At 33.3% G+C, this 24,057-nt stretch overlaps 1 pseudogene; it reads left to right on the top strand.

Annotated features, from left to right (window-relative positions):
* The window catches only part of LOC101703642 (serine/arginine-rich splicing factor 3 pseudogene), a 139,289-nt pseudogene extending 115,522 nt beyond the window's left edge, over positions 1 to 23,767 (top strand).
* Positions 23,768 to 24,057: the final 290 nt, after the last annotated feature.

Genomic DNA, 24,057 nt, shown 5'->3' with positions numbered 1-24,057 from the left:
TATAGTCATGTTATCAGAGGTTAAAAACAAAAAGAGTAGTCTTCATTTTTTTGAGTTCTGGACATCAAAACCAAGGCTTTCACACTTAACTATATATATATAGTTATATAATATATTATATTATAAAATATAATATAAATTTATTATATATATTTAATATATATATATAAAATTTTTTAAAAATTTTCTCATTAATTTCTAAGCCTCAGCCCAGCTGAAATTTGTAAACCTCCTATTTCAGCTGCTCAGAGTTCTGGAATTACAGGTATGTGTCATCAAATTTTGCTAATCCAAATATATGGCAAGCAGTGAGAAGACAAATAGCTAACACATAAGGGAGTTCTACTTCACCTAACAGCTGACATATCAGCTGAAATTCTACAGTCCAGGAGGTAGTGAAAATATTAGTACCACTCAAAGAAAAGAAATGGTAACAAAAATTAAATCTCTTCTTCAAAAGCAAGGGGAAAATAAAGACATTCCCAGAGAAACAAGGATGAGAGAATGTATGAGGACCAGACTCTCTTAAAAGAAATATTAAAAGAGTTTTTCAAACTGAAAAGGACAGATTAGTAAAAAGAAAACATCAGAAGGTAAAAAACTCAGAAGACAAAAAGCATTCATATATTTAATATGAAAAGAAAAATAATCAATTTTAAAATTCCATTAATGTAAGACATAGGCAATAAAAAAGATCTTAAAGCAGCTGTTAGATGATGCAAAGAAGAATAACATAAGACTGATTGAGCTCAATGAAGAAACAGGAGAGAGTGCAGATGACATAAAAAAACTCTTCGCAGAAGTAATGGCAGAAAACTTCCCAAGCAGGGGAAAAGAACTTGACATACAGATAAGTCAGGCATATAGGACTCCAAATAGGCTTGATCAAAAAAAAAATCTACACATAGGCATATAATTGTTAAGATTCTAGAAACTCAATAGAAGAACAAAGTTCTACAAGCAGTTAGAAAAAAGAAACAAATCACAAACAAAGGAAAGCCCATCAGAGTCACAGCAGACTTCTCAATGCAAACCATCAAGACAAGAACAGCTTAGAGTGACATAGTTCAACCCCTAAAGGAAAACAACCTCCAATCAAAGTGATATACCCTGCAAAATTATCTTTCAAAACTGATGGAGAAATAAGATACTTTCATGACAAAGAGCACCTTAGGAAATTTGTGAATACCAAACTAGCACTCCAAAGAATTTTACATATTATCCTAGGAACAGACATTGAGGATCACAACCCCAGGAAGCAAAGCAGGATGAACCCATCTGGCATGACAAGAAATTAAATGTAAAGGGGGAGAATCCAACAAAAAGAAAAAGTCATGGCAATGATAAGTCAATACATTTCAGTTATGGCTATCAACATTAATGGTCTCAATTCACCAATCAAAAGAAACAGACAGGCAGAATGGGTCAAGAACCAAAATTCAACAATATGCTGCATACAAGAAACACACTTAATTCAAAAGGAAACTCATAGACTAAAAGTTAAAGGGTGGAAAACAATACTACATGTGACAGGAACACAAAAAAAGCAGGAGTAGCTATCCTCTTTGCAGATCAAGTAGATTTCAAACCAACACTGATTAAGAGAGACAACGAAGGACATTATATCCTTGTAAAGGGAAGAATCCAAGAAGAAGAGATGACAATTATAAATATCTATGCAACAAACACTAGTGTGCCCAGCTATATAAAACAAATGCTAATAGACATGAAAAATCATATATCCACTAATACAATTGTAGTGGGGGACCTCAACACCCCACTGTCACAAATAGATAGATCAACTAGACAAAAACTAAGTAATGAAATACTAGAACTCAATCGAACTCTTGAACAAATGAATTTAACAGATGTTTACAGAGTCTTCCATCCCACAAAATCAGAATACACATTCTTCTCAGCTGCACATAGGTCATTCTCCAAAATACACCACATACTCACACACAGAACATGTTTAAGTAAGTGCAAAGGAATTGAAGTTATCCCCTGTATATTATCAGACCATAGTGCAATGAAATTGGAGATCCATAGCAAAAGAAACTCAAAAAATTTTGTAAACACATGGAAATTGAACAACACACTTCTGAATAACCAATGGGTCACAGAGGAAATTAAAGAAGAAATCAGACAGTTCCTTCAATTAAATGACAAGGACAATACAACATATCGGAATCTATCGGACATAATGAGAGCAGTCTTATGAGGGAAATTCATAGCAGTGAATATGCATATTAGGAAAAGTGAACAAGCTCAATTAAACAAGCTGATGCTCAACATCAAGCTTCTAGAAAAAGAAGAGCAGGACAACCCCAAAGCTCATACAAGGGAAGAAATTATAAAGATCAGAGGAGAAATCAATGCAATGGAGACTAAGAGAATGATACAAAAAACATCAATGACGCCAAGAGCTTGTTCTTCGAAAGAATCAACAAAATTGACAAACCCTTAGCCAACCTTATCAGGGAAAGGAAAGAAAAGGCCCAAATCCATGCAATTAGGAATGAAAAGGGTGAAATTACAACAGACTCAGCAGAAATCCAGAGGATCATCAATACCTACTTCCAGAACCTATACGCCAATAAGTATTGTGGAAAACATTGAAGAAATGGTCAGATTCCTAGATATGTATGAATTACCAAAGTTGAATGAAGAAGACCTAAAAATTCTAAACAACCCAATATCAACCAATGAAATTGAAAATGTAATTACAAACTTATAAACTAAGAAAAGCCCGGGCCCTGATGACTTCACTGCTGAATTCTACAAGACATTTAGAGAGGAACTGCTGCCACTACTGTTTAAACTCTTCAATGAAATTGAAAGGGAAGCAATACTCCCAAATTCATTCCTGAAAGCAAGCATCACCTTGATCCCCAAAGCAGAGAAAGACGCAACCGAAAAGGAGAACTATAGGCCAATCACACTAATGAACATAGATGCAAAAATCCTTAATAAGATACTGGCAAACAGAATGCAGAAGATCATCAAGAAGATCATACACCCTGATCAAGTGGGATTCATCCCAGGGATGCAGGGATGGTTCAACATACACAAATAAATCAATGTAATACACTATATCAATAGAGCCAAGGACAAAAATCATATGATTACCTCCATAGATGCAGAAAAAGCATTTGACAAAAATCCAACATGCATTTATGATAAAAACCCTACAAAAAATTGGAATAGATGGTGTCTACCTCAAACTGATAGAAGCTATCTATGAAAAACCAACAGCCAATATCATACTAAATGGTCAACAACTGAAATCCTTCACACTAAAATCAGGAACAAGACAAGGATGTCCACTATCACCTCTCTTGTTCAATATAGTTTTAGAAACACTAGCCATGGCAATTAGACAAGAGAAAAAAATAAAAGGAATAAAGATAGGAAATGAAGAAGTCAAATGGTCATTATTTGCAGATGACATGATACTGTATATAGAAGACCCCAAGAACTCCACCTAAAGCCTTCTAGACTTAATAACAGAATTCAGTAAAGTAGCTGTTTAGAAGGTCAACACACAAAAATCAGTAGATTTCCTCTACACCAATGACAGACTCACTGAGAGAGAAATAGGGCAAACAATTCCTTTCACAATAACATCCAAACAACTGAAATACCTAAGAATCAACCTAACAAAAGAAATCAAAGACCTCATCTCTGAATACTATAGCACTCTGAAAAGAGAGATTGAAGATGATATCAGAAAATGGACAGACATCCCCTGCTCCTGGGTAGGAAGGATCAATATAGTGAAAACGGCCATACTTCCACAACTGCTATATAGATTTAATGCAATTCCAATTGAGATCCCAGCAGCATACTTCATGGACCTTGAGAAAACAATCCAAAAATTCATTGTAACAAGAAGAGACTCAGAATAGCAAAAGCAACTCTAGGTAACAGAGACATGGCAGGGGGTATCACAATCCCCAACCTGCAACTCTACTACAAAGCTACTGTGATAGAAACAGCATGGTACTGGCAAAAAAATAGACCTGAGGACCAGTGGAACAGATTAGAAGATGCAGAAACAACGTCAGACACACTTAGCCATCTCATTTTTGATAATGGAGCCAAACACCCTCACTGGAGGAAAGATAGCCTCTTTAATAAATGGTGTTGGAAAAATTGGGTTTCAACTTGACAAAGATTAAAACTAGACCTAAATCTCTCATCATGCACTGAACTAAAATCAAGTTAGATTAAATAACTAAATATTAAAAAAGAAATTCTGAACCAGTTGGAAGAGAGGTTAGGTAGAACTCTTGAAGACATCCGTGTAGGAAAAGATTTTATGAACAAAACCTCAGTTGCCCATGAACTAAAACAAACAATCAACAAGTGGGATCTCTTCTTATTAAAAAGCTTCTGCACAGCAAGAGAAACCATCAGCAGTGTGAAGAGACAACCCACAATGTGGGAAAAATCCTTCACCTGCTTTTCCTCAGACAAACGTCTACTATCTTAAATCTATAAAGAGCTTAAAAAGATCAGACCTCCCAAATTTAAAGACCCAATCTGAAAATGGGCATCTGAAATGAACAGACATTTGTCAGACAAGGAAGTAGAAATAGCAAATAAATACATGAAAAAATGTTCAACATCACTGGTCATTCGAGAGATGCAAATGAATACAATGCTGAGATTCCACTTCACTCCGGAAAGAAAGGCTGCTATCATGAAATCAACCAATAACAAATGCTGGCGGGGCTGTGGGGAAAGAGGGACCCTTCTCCATGGCTGGTGGGAGTGTAGACTGGTGCAAGCACTGTGGAAATCAGTATGGAGATACCTCAAAGAACTAGGACTGGAAGTCCCATTTGACCCTGCTATTCCACTGCTGGGACTCTTCCCCAAAGAATTAAAAGAATCATACCACATTGATATATGTGCACCCATGTTCATAGCAGTGCAGTTTGTGATAACTAAAACTTGGAAACAGCCCAAATGCCCATCAACTGGAGACTGGATAAAGAAAATGTGGGGTTTTTTTCATAAAATGGAGTACTACTGAGCTATAAAAAATGAGAAATTGGAAACATTTATAGTTAAGTGGGTGCACATTGAGGCGATACTCTTAAGTGAAATAAATAGGACACACATGTATAAATACCAAATAGTTTCTCTGGTGTGAGAAACTGAAAATGTAAATGAGGACTAAAATGTATTATAGATAAAGAGAAATAGGTAGCAAAGGGGTGAATTGGAAGGAGGTGGGAGGGCTAGGGGAAAGGAAAAAAGGGAATGGAATTAATATGAGAAAATGGAAAAATAGGAACACAATCTTTGTAAAAAGTGAAGAATGGAGGAGTTGAAGGGAGGGCTGGGCAAGTGTGAAAGATGGGAACCAAGAAAGATTATGTTAAGGTGCAAATTACTAACAATGAATGTCATTATATTGCATAGCTGAAATGTACCAATGATTAGAATGAATAATCAATAATGCAAAATAGGAAGAAAAGGTCCAAAGGGATAGGGGTATTGGGAGGGGCAGGGGAAAGGAAAGAAGGAAAAGGGAATATGATGAGAAATGGAAAAAATGGAAATAAAGTCTTTGTAAATAGGTAAGGGTGGAGGGGGTGAAGGGAGGGCTAGGAATGGGGAAAAAATAAGAATCAAGATGCATCATGTAAAGGTACAAGTTCCCAATGAGAAATGTAATTGTGTTGTATACCTAAAATGTAGCAATAAAAGAATTTAAGGGAAAAAAAAGATCTTAAATAAGATATCAAACATTCAATATGTGAAGAGAAATACTTTGAAAGTGTAGAGATTTTAATTATTACTTTTTATCTGTATAAATAATGTTAAATTGCTATCAATTCAGAATACCTTGTTATCATCAAAGGATAACAAGAAACCCTCATGGTACTCACAAAGCAAAAATCTATAATAGACACACCTAAAATAAGGAATCAAAACAGATTATTAAAGAAAATCACTCAACCACAAAGAAAGGTTATAAGAGAACAAGAAATACAAAGAATTAGTGAAAGCATAACAAAAATAAACTAAAATAACAAAATGGTAGTAGTAATAATTTACCCATTAATCTTAATTTAAATGTGAATCAATTAAATTTTCCAAATAAAAGACATATAGCAGCAAAACCAAACTATATGCATCTTACAAGAAACTCATTCCATCTCTAAGTATGTGCATAGACTGCAAGTGAAGAATGGAGTAAGGCATTCCATGCAAATGGAACACACAAGAAGGCAATTAGTCATTTATATAAAATAGACTTTTAATCAAAAGTAGTAAAAATAGACAAGAAAGTTCATTATGTATTGATACTCAGATCAATTCCACAAGAGAAAATAATGATTCTAAACATATAGATACCTAACACTGGAGCACCCCAAATATATGAAGCAATATTAAAATAGACCTAAAAGGAAAGATAGACTCCACACAAAAATAGTAGAAGAATTCAACATCCCATTTTCAGCAATGAACAGATTGTTGAGATAGAAAATCAACAAAGAAACAATCAGAGTAAAACTGCATGCTACACCAAATGGAGTAAAAAGACATACTAAAGATTCCATACAATAGCTGCAGAATCCACATTTACCTCAAAAGCACATGCAAAATTCTCTAGGAGAGATCATTTTATAGACCACAAAACAAGTCTCATAAAAATGTAAAATAACTGAAATCATATTAAGTATATTTTCTGACAACAATGGATAAAACTTGAAATTATTAACAAGTAAAATGTTAGCAACTATATAAATACAGGGAAATTAAACATAATGAAAAAACAATGGATCAATGAAAAATTATGAAGGAACATTTTAAATTTCTTGAAATAAATGATAGAATCACAATCTACCAACAAACGTGGGATAAAACAGTATTGAGGGAAGTTTATAAGCAAAGTCTATATCAAAAAAATCAGACATATGTCAAATAAGACTTCAATTTTTGCACCTCAAGGAACTAGAATGATGATAACAAACCAATCAGAAATTTGGAAGCAGGAAAGAAATAATAAAAATCAGAGGAGACATTTGTAGAGACTACAAAAATAATAAAAAAAAATGAAGAGTTTGTTTTTCACAAAGAAAGAAACCTGACAAACCATTAAGTAGAATAAGAAAAATAAGAGAAACTACTAAAAGAAAAAGAACCATAAAAAGGAGATGTTATAGCAAAGAATTATTAGACTATTCAACTATACACCAGAAAATTTGATAATCTGAATGAAATTGATAAATTGTGGGATATATATATATATATATATATATATTTAAAGCAAAGTTTGAATAACAAGAAAAAGAAAACTTCAACAGAGAAGTTAATGAGTTAGGGAATCAAATGTAATTTTAAAAACTCCATGAAGAAAAACACAAAATCCAAAGGTTTCACTGCTGAATTCTACCAAATAATTGAATATTAATTATTCTCAAATTATGTCCAAAAATTGAAGAGAAAGAAATGAAGCCAGCACTACACTGATAACACCACCAAACCACACAGACAGATAGAAAGCCGGACCATAGACTGAAACTTCTAAATTGTGAGCCAAAATAGAACTTTCCTATAAGTTGTATCAGGTATTATGTCTTAGCAATGAAAAAGTCACAATAAGAATATAATGTATAAGTAATGGAAGGAATTTGAACTGTCAGTGTTTTAGATGACCTAGTCTTATACATAGATAACCAACAAGACTACATAAAAACCTGTTAAAACTAATTAATTTAACAATGTTTCAAGACAAAAAAAAACCCTTTATACAAAAATCACTATAGTTTCTCTTATTTGAAGGACACAAAGAATGAAATGAGAGGCGATTAAATAGAAAATAAGGAGAAATTCAAACACTTCCACAAATTACATATTGCATTGATTTAAAATTATTTCAACTATATGCCAATTTATTTCATTCATGTTACAAGTATATTTAAGTTTGTTGAAAAGAAAGATTTGTGTTATTATGTTTCTTTTTGTAAGAATTTTTTTGTGTATGTCTTGAATTCTGAGTAACTACTCCAAAGATAAATTTATGCAGTGTAAAAATATTGCTATTCTTTTATTATTTGATTATGAAATTGTTTTTTCATAAAACGTTTTTTAAAAACAGTAGCTTTTTTCTATGACAATTGCAAATTATCAGAAACAGAAATCAACAAAGCAGTCTTACCTATAACTACAAAATATTTTAAAAATTCACATTATACTAAGAAATTTACAGATATAATGCAATACCTACTGAAAAACATTCTTCACAGAAATAGGAAAAGTTTCTTGTTATTTATACTGAACCAAAAACTAACTTGGAATAGCAAAAGTAATCTTCGTGAAAAGCAAAACAAGGAAGATTACACTAGATTCAAAATATACTACAAAGTTATAGTAATCAAAGCAGCATAATACTGGTATAAAAATAGACAGACAATGGAACAGAATACACAGTCCAGAAATAAACCCATCCATCCATAATGAATTAATTTTACAATGGTTCTCAGAATATACTTTGGGGGAAGAATAATCTATTTGATAAATGGTATTGAGAAAATTGGATATTCATATCCAAAAGAATAACTCTATGCCTCTATGTCCTACTATATAAAAACATCAACTCAAATTGACTGAAGCCTTAAATAAGACCTAAAATAATGAAGCTATTACAAGAATATGAAAATGAGCACAATTTTTATAAGAACCCCCAGCATGAGAAAAAAAGCATAAGCAGACAAATACTATTACTTAAAACTAAGATACTTCTGAACATTAAACAAAAGAGAATCTACAGAACAGTAGAAAATATTTTCAAGCTATACATTTGACAAAGGGTTAATATCTAGAGTATACAAGAAATTTAATAGCAAAACAAATTCATTTAATAATGGCCAGGAGATTTAAATAGATATTTAGTTTTATCAGTGTATGTTTGTGATACACAGTAGTTAAATTCATTTTGGGGAATTGAAAATATATATGTATACTTTTTTTCTTGATCATTTTTTATCCCTTTACTCCAATTGCCTACTCTCCTTGCCTTTGCCTGACTTCGTTCCCCGTTGGCAAGGGGTCTGCCTCTCTGTGTCCTACCATCTTTCTTTTATTCACTCTAACTCCAACTTACACTTCAGGTTTCTCATATAAGAAAAATCATGTCATCATTAACTTTTGAGTCTGACTTATTTTACTTAACATTCTTGTCTCACAATCTACTCATTTTTTTTTAAGTGACATGAATTCATTCTTTTTTCTTTTCTTTTCTTTTCTTTTTTTTTTTTTTTGGTACCAGAGATTGAACTCAGATCCTCCCGCTTGCAAGGCAGGCGGCGCAACCACTGAGCTAAATCCCCAGCCCCTGAATTCATTCTTTCTAGCTGAAAATAAAATTTCGATGTGTGTATGTACCACATTTTCTTAATCCATTCATTCATTGATGAACATCTAGGGTGGTTCCACAGCTTAACTTTTATAAATTGCACTGCTATAAACCCAGGAGAAATATGTGGATCAAATGAAATTTTCACTTTTAGTTTATTGAAGAATCTCCATATTGATTTCCATCACAGTTTTACTAGTTTAAATTTCTACCAATAATTTAGAAGGTTTCCTTTCCCACATCTTCACCTTTGCTCTGTTGTTGTTGTTGTTGTTGTTGTTCTTAATGGCAGCCATTCTTTCTGAATTAAGATGGAATACCAGAATTGTTTTTATTTGCATTTCCTTAATACTTAAAGATGAACATTTTTCATGTATAATTTACTTAATATTTCACAACAGATACAATGAAGGATTTCACATGATAAATGTCTGAAGATATACACTTATCCTGATTTGAACTTTACAAAATGTATACATGAATTACATCACACAATACTCCATAAATAGGTACAACTTTTACATATCAGCTAGAATTATTTTTAAAATTTTGGAAAATATTTTTAGTATATCTCCTCATCATTACCAACCTATTTAAATGATATTGTGATTAGTAGTAACATATACGGTCCATTTCCATTCCATATTAACGTAATTCTAAAGCAAGAAACCAAAAGCACTTTAAATTTTTTATTAGTTTGGACAAGCTTGTCATAGCTAAATGTATGTTTTGTTGGGATTTTTGAAGTGGTAGAAATAGCTTACAGAGCTCTCAATAACTTCAAATTCTCTATTGATTTCAAGTCAAGGTTTCCTCTTATAAGTCAGGTATGGTGACACATTCCTGCAGTGCCAGCTATGCCAGAGGTTCAGGGAAGAGAATCAGTTGACCCTAGGAGTTCAACACCAGCATGGGCAACATAGTGAGGCTTTCCACAAAACCAAACCAAATGACAAAAGCAAAAGCAGAAATGAAAAAAGATAAAGCATCTCTCATAGAAACTACCAATTAAATTTTTTTCCTATTATCCACTGAAGGAAAACAATATTTTCCTTAAGATATTTGATTTGGGTATATTTCTCCCATTCATCATGGTAACCACAGTGGACATTCACCCTTTAATTTCTAGTTCCAGATGTCCCCATCTGAAGTCAATTGCTTTCAAATTCTGGTATTTAGTTTGTAGTTCATTGTCACTCTCTTCTCCATTCATTTCCTGTTCATAGTGTGTCCATGTGCTTCATAGTCCAACTGGTATGTTTTTGAATGCCTAAATGTATATTCATATTTTACAGCTAGGAACAGAGGCTTAAGTACCATACAATATTCATGAAAAGTGTATTACTTTCTGGATAATTACTGCTTTTTAGTAACTATTGAAAAGAATTGTCTTTATGTTAAAAAAAAGAACAGACTCTTAAAAAAATTAAACAAAACTAGAAGTGTTGAATGAAATATTAATTGGTCTTTTACACAAAATATAATTTAATCAGAAAAGATGAATAAAAACAAATGGAAATAGAGGTAAACAGGTTAACAAAAACACAACAGAGATGGTGGTGTCCTGACCCCTGTCCTTTCATTACAAAAGGTTTAGAAAGATGCTTTCTGAACAAGTAGTCCCAAGACAAAAGATGAACACCACCTGCCAGAAATTTCTCTGATGACAAAAATCTGTATCATTTTTGTCTTTCAGCCAGCTGTAAGTAGTTCTCATTCCCTGTTCTCATCTGTCTCTTCTCTGAAAGAAAAATCACGATGCTCACTTTGATCTAGCTCCAAAAAGTCCTGGAATATTCTTACATGGTGGCTCCTAAAAATTTGTAGGACAGCTATCCAAACTGCAGTTCCTGGGGCCAAAACAGATGTTAAATAAGAGTGATAAAGATTTGTAATCATTCTGCCAATTGACTGCACCTCTCAGCATCTACTGTATGAAGAGAATCTAAAAAGGATGTAATGTTAACATTCTTCCTTAATACGTTCAAACTATCTTTTAACTTTCAAAAAAATAGTTTGTGTTGTGATCATTTTTTGAAGCTAGTCTTATTTATAGTCAAAGGACAAAAATGCTAGGAAGATTTGAGAAACAATTCATACATTCAATCTCCCCTTCAGCTACTAGTTATCCTCTAGTGAGGGGTTTTGGAAGCCAACCATCCTAACACAGCCAACTTGATTCATGTTATTCTCAGATAAATCTATCTAAAACCAACATCATCCTGGTTCCTTACAATCACAGATATAAACAAATGGAATAATTGGACAATCTGTAGAAAGATATATGGCAACCAGCCTCCATTGTTCATCATCCCAAATTGTGAAGTGAATGGAAACTGAAAATACCAATTTGATATTCTGCTATATGATGTAGGTACAGTAGATATATATCCCTTTTAGATATAAATCTTATAAAGAAATCTATGATCATCATTTACTTCTTAAATGTTTCTTTGCAGTAGCTATTTTAAATCATTCAATATGTTTGCAGATGTTGGGTAGTTTTGTGATATATCCAAATAAGAAATTGCATTTAACTAAAATCATGTATCCTTCAGCACAATCTGGGTTTCATAATAAAAGATTGTCTGAATGAATGCTGCATACCTACATACTACTATGATTTATATTAAAAAATGGAAATGAAATCTATGTAAATAGGGAAGAGTGGAGGAGGGGAAGGGCACACATGTAATGGGGAATAAGAACCAAGATACACCACGTACAGGTACAACCACCCAACGATAAATGTAAATGTATTGTATACCTAAAATGTAGCAATAAAAGAATTTAAGCAAAAAAAAAAAAAAAAAGAAAAAGAAATGAGATGATCAGTGAAACATGGAGTCTGCTGAGTAGAAGAAATGTATCTTTTTGGTGACAGCAAAAGTTAGGCATATTTTATACTCAAGGATCCTGGAAAATTCTAACCTTTGCTCTAGATTTCCAGAGTAATATATCTTTCAACATATGTAATTATTCAGGCTACCTTATTACACCTATATTAAATGCTTAGTAAGAAAGTAAAAAATATAAATATTTAGACCTGTATATAATATCTACCACATGATCATTGAGGCAAGATAGAAACTTGGTAGTTTTAAGAGTAAGTTTTACCTCTAATTTCATCAGTTTTCAATCAATTTCTTGTCAGAAACTTCCCTCTATTTCTGTTTGTGAAAAAAATCAACCTGGGGGAAAGGTCAATCTAGGGTAGAAAGGGCTGTAGAAAAATTCCTTAGAACTTGGTTATACTCTAGAATTATAAAACAACATTTGATTTTCCTGTAATAAATGTTACTGCTAATTAATTAAAGTGAAACAAAGAATCTTTCCAATAAACATAACCTTCAACCTCAGGTGCCACATATTATCTTTCTTTTGATTTCTCTTCCTTACATGAGAAACTTGAATATACCAGTTTATTTGATGGAAAAATAGAAGACTTCTAGGTATTAAGAAAAAGTATACAATGAAAAAAATTTTGATAGCTACCAAATAGTTGCTTTAGTGTGAGAAACTGAAAGTGTAAATAAGGACTAAAAGGTATAATAGATAATGTGAAATAGGAAGAAAAGGGGCAAAGAGGAAGGGGAACTGGAAGGGGTAGGGATAAAGAAAGAAGGGAATGGAATTAATATGAGAAAATGAAAAAATGGAAATAAAGTCTTTGTAAATAGAGAGGGATGGAGGGGTTGAAGGGACAGCAGGGGAAGGGGAAAAATAAGAACCAAGAGAGATTATGTAAAGGTGCAAATTTCCAATGATAAATGTCATTATATTTTATATATAAAATGTACCAATAAAATTAATAAACAAATAAATAATTAAAGGGAAGGAGATAGGGAAAAATGTTTAAATAACCCTACTGAGAAATTTTTTTAAATTTTAATAGCAACTGAAAATGTTAAATTAAAATACATGCAAAAATCATTAGCCATGCCCTAATTGTTCTTCTTTTTTATTTGACACTAAAATATGAAAAGATACCAAATAAAAATATGTTTAAACAAAATCTTCACCCTGAAGCAACTTTATATCTGGTAGATGAAGACTCTAGTAATCAGCAAAAAGATATCAACAACTGCAATTTCTTAAAAGTATACAGTCTTCCAAAAAAAAAAAAAAAAAAAAAGGATATAGTCTTCCTTCACTATCTGCAGGGGATTGATTCAAGGAATTTCCACAGATCCAAAGACCACAGATGTTTAAATGCCTTATATAAAATGGTATAACATTTGTGTATAAACTAGGTATACCATCCTATATATTTTAAATCATGTCTAGATACTAATGCAAGTAAATTCGACATTAATAATCATTGTGCTGTATCATTTAGAGAATAAGAAAAAGCCTTTATGCGTAAACTATAGATGCAATTTTTATTCTGAGTATTATTGATCTGTGATCAGTTGAATCCATGATTGCAGAACCTGAGGACATGGAGGCCAATTGTTCATTTATCAGGTTCTGTTTTGGATTGGGTAGAGAAGATCACAAAGCAAATCCCACAGTATAAATAATTATGACCAGAAGAGGTTTATGTCAGAAACCTGAAAATTGGTTCAATATTTTAAAAAATAAATCATGGTGACAAGGTGCCTTGTGCTGTGTGGTACAGGCCAATAATCCCAGCTACTCAGGAAGCTGAAGAAGGAGATCAAAAGTATGAGATCAGCATGGGCAAATTAGCAAAACCCTGCTCAAAATAAGGAAATAAAAATACTAAGAACTTAAGATGTAGCTTAGTGGTAGAGTGAGTGTCCCACCAGAGTTCACTCTCTAAAATACACACACACACACACACACACACACACACACACACACACACAGAGTAGTCATTGTAATTCACCATTTGAAGAGAATGTAGGATAAATATATGATCACCTCAATAGATGCAGACTAAAGAATAGAAGGGGACTGAATCTGATTCAGGATAATATTATGCTTAATGATAAAGTATTGAATATTCACTCTAGTAGGTTTCTCCCTCAATAAATCACTTTCACAGGGCTTTCAAGTTAAGCTTCTGTAAAATTCAATCTCTCACAGACTAAATCAACTTAAAATCTTTTTTAAATCATTACAAAATGAACAATATAGTCACAATGAAATAATAGATTTAAAATATTGAAATCAAATAAAAGTAATAAAAACTGAAAAGATTAACAAAATGGTACAGTCTAATTAAATTAAAGAGGAATAAAAAGAAGACCATTAGTAAAAAGATTATATCTGTGATTATAGCCAAGGATAAGGGAAATAAAAATTTTAAAATGCCCACTGCAAGTCAATAACAAAAAATAATTCATCTAGAGAAAATTATTTCTAAATAAGATTTAAACTCTCTTAAAAACACAAGATTAGAACATTTCTTTATGCAAATTATTGCAATTTTACTCAAAAAGTTATCTGAATCTAATGGTTTTCTAGCTGAATTCTACTAGTAAATAAGTTATTTTAAATTTTATAGAAATTTTATATTCTAGAAAAGATATTCTAACTTTAGGGATATTTTAATATTCTAGGCAAAAAGGAAAAGATGGAAATGTCTCCAATGTATAAACATAACAAACATTTTTATCAAATTCTGCTAAAATTATTATAAAAATACAATAAAATAATCTCCTATTATAATCTAAAATTATCAGTGTTGCCTTTGCTGTCTTTTAGGCACACAGGGCCCCAAGCCCTGAACATGAGTGTACTCACTCTCCCAGGTGTGCTGCTCTGACCCAGCAGGAAATTCTCCTTGTTTGCATCCCAGGCAGTCCTCAGTCTCAATGATGTCACCTTCTTACCAACTCAGTCAGGCACCTTTCCAACAAGCCAGTCATACAGTCTCAAGGGAACAAGGGTGTCCCCACCCTCCGGGTTACTATACAGCCTGCTTCTCCAGGCCCTGTGGGTGCATTCTACTCCCACAAGCATTTCCTGCCTGGTCACACAGGCAGGCAGAGTTCTCTTCCCCGACCTGGGGGCATACATGTGATTTAAGCCACACCAATCACATCAGCCTAGTTTAGGTGTTATGTATTCATCCATTTCCTACTATTTCAAGTGAGAGATGTCCCCTCTTCTTCACCAACACCATAAATAAAATACTTATGAATCTGATTGTAGAATTATCAAGTACTAACAAAGGCAATCTAATAAAGTGTCAGAACAGTAGTATACCGTACCCACAGTGGATTTGTCCCAGAAATGCAATGGAGGTTTAGTGAAAACAAATCTACAAATATAGTATCTAATGCAGATGAAGAAACCTTATGAACATATCACTGGATACTGATTATATATATTTAAAAATTTTTGAGTGTTATAAGAATTATTTTGTAAAATCAAACACATTGTTTTAAATAGAATAACATCAATTATCATTAAAATGAAAATCTGTTACCTGGCAGAGAAGTTTGCTACAACTTTTGTAACTACAGTTCTAATCCACAAAATGCAATAGAATGAGGAAATGAAATAGTTGATATGAATGTTAGAACAGAAACAAAACTATACCATTTTGCAAATGATATGTTCCATTTTAATAAAATCCTAGAAATCTAGTGAAATATTAATGTTATAAACTTTCTATTGTGAGAAAAAATACTCCACATATTAATATATATTTATCTTTCTGTATACTAAGATGAATTACATACTCTAAGGAGAATGTCTGCAGACTCTTACATCAGCATTTGCTGCATATTTTTGCTACATGCACAGTTTATCTGGCTCCCCTCAACACATTCTATATCCATTTGATGAAACAGTCAGTATAGTTCACTAGGAAACCACGAGTCATTGTAGACAAGGAGGCCTCATGGCTACAAATAAATACAGAAACTATAAAGAGAAAGTGAAAAATCACGGTAACCTTGATGGGGAGGGACGTTTTGGGGAAAATTATTCTTATACCAAGTTTTGTATCAAGTCAGCATATATTAATAGACTTGGAAAAATCTGCAATGCAAATGCAACTTCAAAAATTCTATGTAAACTCTGCAATAACTTTACATATGAAAAAATTCAAGCATCCATATACTGAAAGAAGAAAGACAACTACCCTAACCAAAAAATAGATATAAGATGCAATCTACTTAAGATGAAACAGATGACTACCAGGCATAGGAAAGCATGGGTAAGTTCACCAGAGTAAGATCTGTGTGTGTGTGTGTGTGTGTGTGTGTGTGTGTGTATCAATTTTTTGAGCTCTATCTTTTGACAACCAAAAGTTAAGATTTTTAAAAAGGGAAGGTGCAAAGTATTTTTGTAGAAATTCTTATTGTTAAAGCTTTTTGTGTATACGTGTTTAGATAAGTTTTTACATTAAGGAGAAATATATGAAAAAATGAATCAGATACCAACCATCAACAGAAGTGGAGGTAGGGGAGTGGGAAATAAGCCTCTGAAATATATATATATATATATATATATTTTTTATTATATTAGTTTATTAGTTGTATCAAGCACTCATTTTTATTATAATTAAAATGGGGAAGGGTTATTATTTCCAAAAAAATTAAACAACAAACACAAGTTAACAAAAACCAACACAGAAAAGTTCATTAATAAAATTAACTTATTGTTTTGCAAGTAAAAAGAACTTGGAAAGTAATAATAAGAACAAAGAAAATCCAAATGAGCATAATTAAAAGTGGGAAAAGGTACAACTTAAGGATGCAGAAGAATTTATAAAATGTTTAGTAATCTGTATAAGCCTTTTGTATCAAATTTCATAAAAATTACAGTGATAAATTTCCAAAACAATATAACAAATATCTGAATAAATGAAAATATGAATAATCTAAAATTCGTTTTAGAAATTAAAATGGTAGGCCAGGGCACATTACTTTAAAAGGCACTAACAAAAGATAATTGGGGAAAATTTCTACCATACACAATAACGAATTTATTCTTATAATAAATTAATTTTTCAGAGTATGAAAACATGAATTCGATCTTAACACATGCTTTCAGCCTAGAATAATTCTGAAATCAATATTAGTCAAGTACAGGAGAGAAAATTAAAACTCATTTATGAATATTGATGTAGAAGTGACAAGAAAGATTAAGGATCAAATCAAAAATTTCTTGAAGAATTTGCACAAAAAATGAGAAAATTTGAGAGAATTGGAAAAAGGAAGGCTAATTTTTCTATGAAATATAAAACTATTATGGTGTTCAGTAATTACAATATATTATTAAAATTTTAGTTATTGAGAAAATAGGGATTGAGAAACAGATTTACATATGAAATATGAGATTATATATTATATTTTAGTATTTAACATAATACTTAAGTACAGTAAATAATGGATTATCCAACATATGACTATATAATCAATCTTAATGTTTCCTGTGCTCCCAGCTTTCTCTCCCTTACTCACTTTGCTTTACTTGCCGTTCCCTGAAGGCCTTTTGGCAGTTTTTAACATTTGTTTTTCTCCCTTTCCAGAATGGTTTTCACATAGTTATACATAGATTCCCTGTAAGTCTTTGTTTTTAATACCATTTGCTCGGTGAGATATTGCCAAACAACCCTATTTAAAACTGCAACGCATGCACACAATCCATATTTCTTTAACTTCTTACTTACTATATTTTTCTTCACAGTTTTTCATTTTATAAGGTGTCAGTATCCATTCTTTGTTCTTATCTGTCTTTTCTGCCTAGAATATAAGCTTTCATTGGAATATAAATTGTGTTCCTATGGTTTGGATCAAGCACCTAGCACATGATAGCCTCAGTAAATGTCTGTTATATGAAGGAATGTGCCAAAGCAGCTCTGTACATATACTGCAGCCAAGCACTCTTCTTTGTAAGGAATTAAGGACAACAAAATGAATAATAGGAGTCTCTAACAATCTGGACTAAAAAAAAAAAAATGTTAAAAGCAAAGTTTCATGAACTTCAAATGATAGAATGAACATTTTATTGAGAAAGTTGTATGAAAATAAAACTGTTTTCATTGTAACATTTTAAATCAATATTCACTTTATTAGGCATAAAAATATGGCATACAGCTGTTTCAGACTTTTGCACTATTTTTCTGCTTTCCTGTACTTCAAAAGTGATCTTAAAAGGACTTTCTGTTTCAGATCTTCAATAATGAAGCCAACAAATCTCACTGTCTTGGAAGTAGTTTGGTTTCTCAAGCAAATATGCATCTCAGCAGTGAGCAAGCAAGAAAAGCATATAAAGGCAAATTTCAGTGGTAGTAGAGAGAATTCTTCATTAGCCTGTCAAAAATACAACAGACATGTGATAGTAGATGTATTATTTCAACATATAGGCTCATGGAAATCCTCAGGCTGTCACACATATTAACATAGTGCAAGTGTCACACATATTAACATAGTGCAAGTGCTATATTGCGTTGAAAACATGGATGTGGAAGTGATTACAGATAAGGAGGGACTCCCCCTCCCCGGGGAAGCCCTACTCTGGTGGGAGGAGTCTGCAGATATTGCCTGTGAAAGAGAGTATCAGAAGAACCAGGAGGCGTTCCCTGTGCTGACCCAGCTTTCATGATTTTTCTGTCCATGAATAGTGCAGGTGATGCTTATCAACACAGAAGGATACAAGGAAACATATTTAATTAATAAGATGTTATTCGACCCGGATAATATATTTGAAATCATTTTACACTTGAAACTCGAAACAAATAAGCGCCTTGAAGGTTGTTCTTAGAATATGGCTACGCAGGACTCTGCTCAGCATAGACTGTCTTGGGAGTCTACAAATAACAAACTTCTCTGATTACAGGGTCCAGGCTCACTTTCTCACTGAAAGCAGTTATGTCACAGCTACAGCAAATACTGGCTTCAGCCTGTTAACAAAAGCATGTGTATTCTTATTCACAATTACTTGCAAATGTAGTTGAATTTTACCATGCAGCACCACAAATAAAGAACATTCCCCATACTGTGAGGTTTACCAGAGCTGAAAACAGTCTGTAGTTACAAATAGGAGAATTAAATTGGAATCATTCCTTTTTGTCGTCTTCCTAACATTGAACAAAAAATTTTAATGACCTGAGTGTTGTTCTCTTTACCTTTAAAATAAGTAAAATATTTTCTCTTCCCCTTTGTTCTTCTGATAGCTAAATTAAAAGAATAGGCATCAGTAGTCTTGAAAATAAAAAAAAAATAGAGGATTGTTTGCAATGATGATAATCATATTAATAATAATAGTTTTTTTTCACTCAAGTAGTAATTTATCTATGTTATTTTTAATATATCAAACCAAACTTCTATTTCAAATTCTAACCAGAAAATTAAGGGGTTTTCCTCATTTTCCTTTTATCCCCCTCATAGTCAATGCTTGCTCCCATTCTCATTTGAAATCATTATCCTTAGTTCTTCACAAGCTAGACATATGGGGCTGTTTTTTAAAGACAAGGATAAAATTAAAATACACTACTTTGCATTAAAACATTCAAAGATTTAACAAGACAGCATAACATTTTTTTTATATAGGAGAAAATCATGCTGAACAGAATTGTATTGCTCTTGGAAGCTACTTAGCTCTTTGAATATTGCACACAGAATGGTCTATCAGAGATATTAATCACTCTGGAAAAGCATAATCACAGAGAGCTCTGTTAGAGTACACTACATTTTTTTAAAAAGAGTAAATGAGGGAATAGCTCTTTGCCCATTTAAACTGAACCATTTGCATTTCAACTGACAGCATCCTTTTCGCCTTTAGATTTCACAGCACAGCTCTCAGGAAAGAGGTTCCTTAACTGAACTCTCTTGTTTTTAAGTTTACTTATGAGTCAAGATCATAGTCAGAAATATGACACTGAAAGTGATTATTTGATTATTTTTGACTCCTGTAAGAAAAAGTTTACGTCATGAAAATACATGATTTTGAACTGCAAAGAAAGGACATACACAATTGTCTTTTAAAATAATGAAGCATTAAGTGATAGATTCTAAGAAAATAGAACACTATAACTCTGAGTGGCCTCTTCTTCCTCCTTTGAATTCACTTACACACAAAATTAAAAAATATCAGAAACAAGCCCACTTCAGATGCATCTAAAAATGGAAAATAGAAAACAGGGAGATAGATCACTTGCAAATGGAAAGGTTACCAAGAAATGGAGAGAGGGTGGAGGGACAAGAGGGACAAGGGAGGGAAAGAGAATTAGAATGTGTCAGGTACATACATCAATTCTCCATGATGAATGGAATCATTATGTACTGCAAACTTGTGAGAACAAAAAACAATTCTAAAAGAAGCTGATCATTAGAAGCCATTTGGATTATCCACACATAGAGCCCTGGCTCCTAAAACTACAGGCCATAAGAACAGAAGGACATCACCATGGTACCAATCCCTGTGCCTTCATCTCACAGATGGAGGAACTGAGCCTCAAGAGGTGGAGGAACTGAGCCTCAGGAGGTGGAGTAATTTGTACAGGATTCTATGGAGAACAAATGGCACAGAAATAGTCCAAAACAAAGTTCCTGATTTCTACTATACACTATTTTCAGTGTGTTTTATGTGATAATTGACATTTGAATGACAATATAAGTTTCTGCAAGATTCTATGGTCAGCAAAGGATGATTTAACTTCCAAGAAGGAGGGAGGATGGGAGAAGAAAAGAAAGCAAGCTGATGAAAGTTTCTCTAGGCTCCGTCATGTAGTGCGGACTTCTTCCTATGCACCCAGCATGTTGCATTGTGAGCTCATCTTTCCCGTGACAATCTCCTTCAATACACCACTAATTCCTAATAGTGGCTGTTCAGAATAATCATTTCCGCCACTGGTTAAGAGTACAGATAAGAGAGCTCTGTTTAGACCTAATCAGAATCTCCCCAGGATAGGTCCAGTTGTGTTTAATTTTAACAAAGCAATTCTGAAGTATGTAAGATTGGAGACCTGTTTCATATGATATAGGTCTTAGAAAGGGAGAATCATTTCATTTTACAACTTAATGCCCAACCAGAAATAGAACTCAGTGAGTGTTCTAAAAATTGATGGATCAATGAATTGGTCTCAAATCAAACAATAGTAAGACTCCACAGGAAAGCTATAGACATATGAAACAAGAAAAATCAAGAACTCAGAAGCTGGAGGGAATGTTAAAGGTCACCTAGTCTGATAGTCACATTTTAGGTAGAAAGAAAATGGACCTTACTAGATTAAGCTGTTCTCCCATGGCCACCCAAGTAAAGAACTGTGATTATAAATCAGATTATAGATTTTATTTCCAGGTCTTGTGGGAAGATTGCATCTGAAATGATTTTGGTTAGGCCTGTGGTTGGAGAAAGTGGTATCTCAGGACAAGCAGCAGCATCCAGAATCCTGTTAGAAATGCACATTCTTAGGTACCACTGCAGATTTTACTATGTCGGAAACTCTGGGGATTGTGCCTAGTGATTGTTTTAACATGTTTCCAGGAAATTCTGGATCATACTTAGTTTTGAATACTCCTGATCTGGGAAAACAAATTTATCCTTACCAATCCATTTGAGAAAGTTATTCTCACTTTACAAATCTGCTGTAACATAAAGCCATTCTTAGTTTTATGTTAGGAAAAAAACACAGCTTTGAATTATATCTTTCAGGGTAGATAGAAGGTAGAAATTAACTTGAAGCCAAATATTCTATTTTATTGTGGATTTTCACATTTGAAATTTGTTTCTTCTTTTATTAGTTTTAGGAACTTGTTTAAGTGATTTGCTGTGACATTCCTATAAATCCCATGTTTTTCTTCCTCATTGTATCACATAAATAACCATGAAGTCTAATCACCTATACATCACTAACTACTGTCTAAATTATAAGACTTTTCCCTGAGTGTCAAAAAATCTGCCCCATCTTACTTTTCAAGTTCTTTCATAGTTCAAGTTCTCAAGTTCAAGTTCTTTCATAGTGACAGCCATTGTTTTAGATGAATTGCTTGCACTAGGTTCCAACAGGTCAGCACAAATAAGAATGGAATTATGTTAGTTGCCAATGAATTAAACTGGATTTAGAGGATAGTTTGCCAACAATCAACAGATTCACTGCAACCAACCCTAAGGGGACCAGACACCTGAGTGGGTATGATAGAAACTCTCCTTTGCTTTAGCCCTGTGAGGAAAGAAGACTGAAATAACTTGATTTTAATCAATCTCCTTTTCTCTTTTTGCTGCTCAAGCTTCATTATGTATCTTTTTTTTTTTTTTTTCATGGTACAAGGGATCAAACTCAGGACCTTGTGCTTTTGAGGCAGGAGGCAGAAGAACCACTGAGCTAAATCCCTGGCCCTTAAGCTTCGTTATGGAAACAAATTGGTCACTTATAACAGAACCTTGTTCTATTTCATAGATGAGATAGATGCTATCCCATTTATGAATTTTCAATCAAGGCTTATTAGGTCATTAAATTCAATTTGTTAAAAATATATTCTTTGACAGTTCTTAAAATAGGCTCTGGAAGCAGAAAATATTGAATTGGAATTCTGGTAATGACATGTATTAGATATGTTACCCAGAAAATTGCTTACTCTTTAAATATTTTAATATAACTAGACATAAAATGATATAAATCTTTTCTCTAATATTTTATTTACAGTAGAATTTATATAAGTAGAATTGAGTATGTCTTAGCTGACCTACTACTATAGAAAACTCAGAATTCTCACTTTTCAAAACACCTATCTTCCGCCATTTCATGGACGCCGGATTAGCGACAGCATCTGAGGGAGCTGAGTTGGAGGGGAGCCAGAGAACCCGTTGGGAAGGTTTGGATTTGAGTTTCCACATTTCTAACCCTGGATCTCGAGATCCATTGTGATTCCTGCCCATTGGACTGTAAGGTTTATATAGGGAATCTTGGCAACAATGGCACCAAGACTGAGCTGGAAGGGGCTTTCAGCTATTATGGGCCACTACGAAGTGTGTGGGTTGCTAAAAACCCTGCAGGCTTTGCTTTTGTTGAATTTGAGGATCCCCAAGATGCAGCTGATGCTGTCATAGAGGTAGATGGAAGAACATTATGGGCTGCCCAGTCACAGTGGATCTGTCCAATGGTGAAAAAAGAGGTCGAAATTGAGGCCCTCCTCCTTCTTGGGGTCATCGCCCTAGAGATGATTATTATAGGAGGAGTCCACCCCTTCGCCGCAGATCTCCACAAAGGAGAAGTTTTTCTCGCAGCCGGAGCAGGTCTCTTTCTAGAGATAGGAGGAGAGAGAGGTCCCTGCCTAGGGAGAGAAATCACAAGCCGTCCTGGTCCTTCTCTAGGTCTCGCAGCCGATCTAGGTCAAATGAAAGGAAATAGAAAACCAGTTTGCACGAGAAATGGTGTACAGAAATTAACTTCATTCGACGGGAGTATGTACAGAAAATTCAAGTTTTGTTTGAGACTCCATAAGCTTGGTCCATTTTTAAAATGTTTTAGCTATGGGAACAGTGATGCACAAGGATGTAATTCTCTATGGTTTGAGATGGATCATATGAAGCATATAATACCAAGAACTGTTACTTTACAATGTTCCTTTAAGCAAAATTAAATTTGCTTTGAACTTTAGTTTTGCACAGACTGAAAATAAACCTCCAAATTCTGCCCAGCTAAAGTGTGATGTTCTAATGTTACAGCAACGAAACTGGCAAAAATTGACCAAGACTTGTTTCATAGCTGGGATAATATTGCACACCTGTAGGCAAATGCAGTCTTTAAGCAGTTG

The sequence above is a fragment of the Heterocephalus glaber genome, unplaced genomic scaffold, assembly GCF_053883595.1.
Source record: "Heterocephalus glaber isolate CG9 unplaced genomic scaffold, H.glaber_assembly_v1.0 deba00000347, whole genome shotgun sequence".
NCBI classification, from domain to species: Eukaryota; Metazoa; Chordata; class Mammalia; order Rodentia; family Bathyergidae; genus Heterocephalus; species Heterocephalus glaber.
Note: the sequence above shows the minus strand (reverse complement) of the source record. Positions and strands in the feature narration are given on the sequence as shown.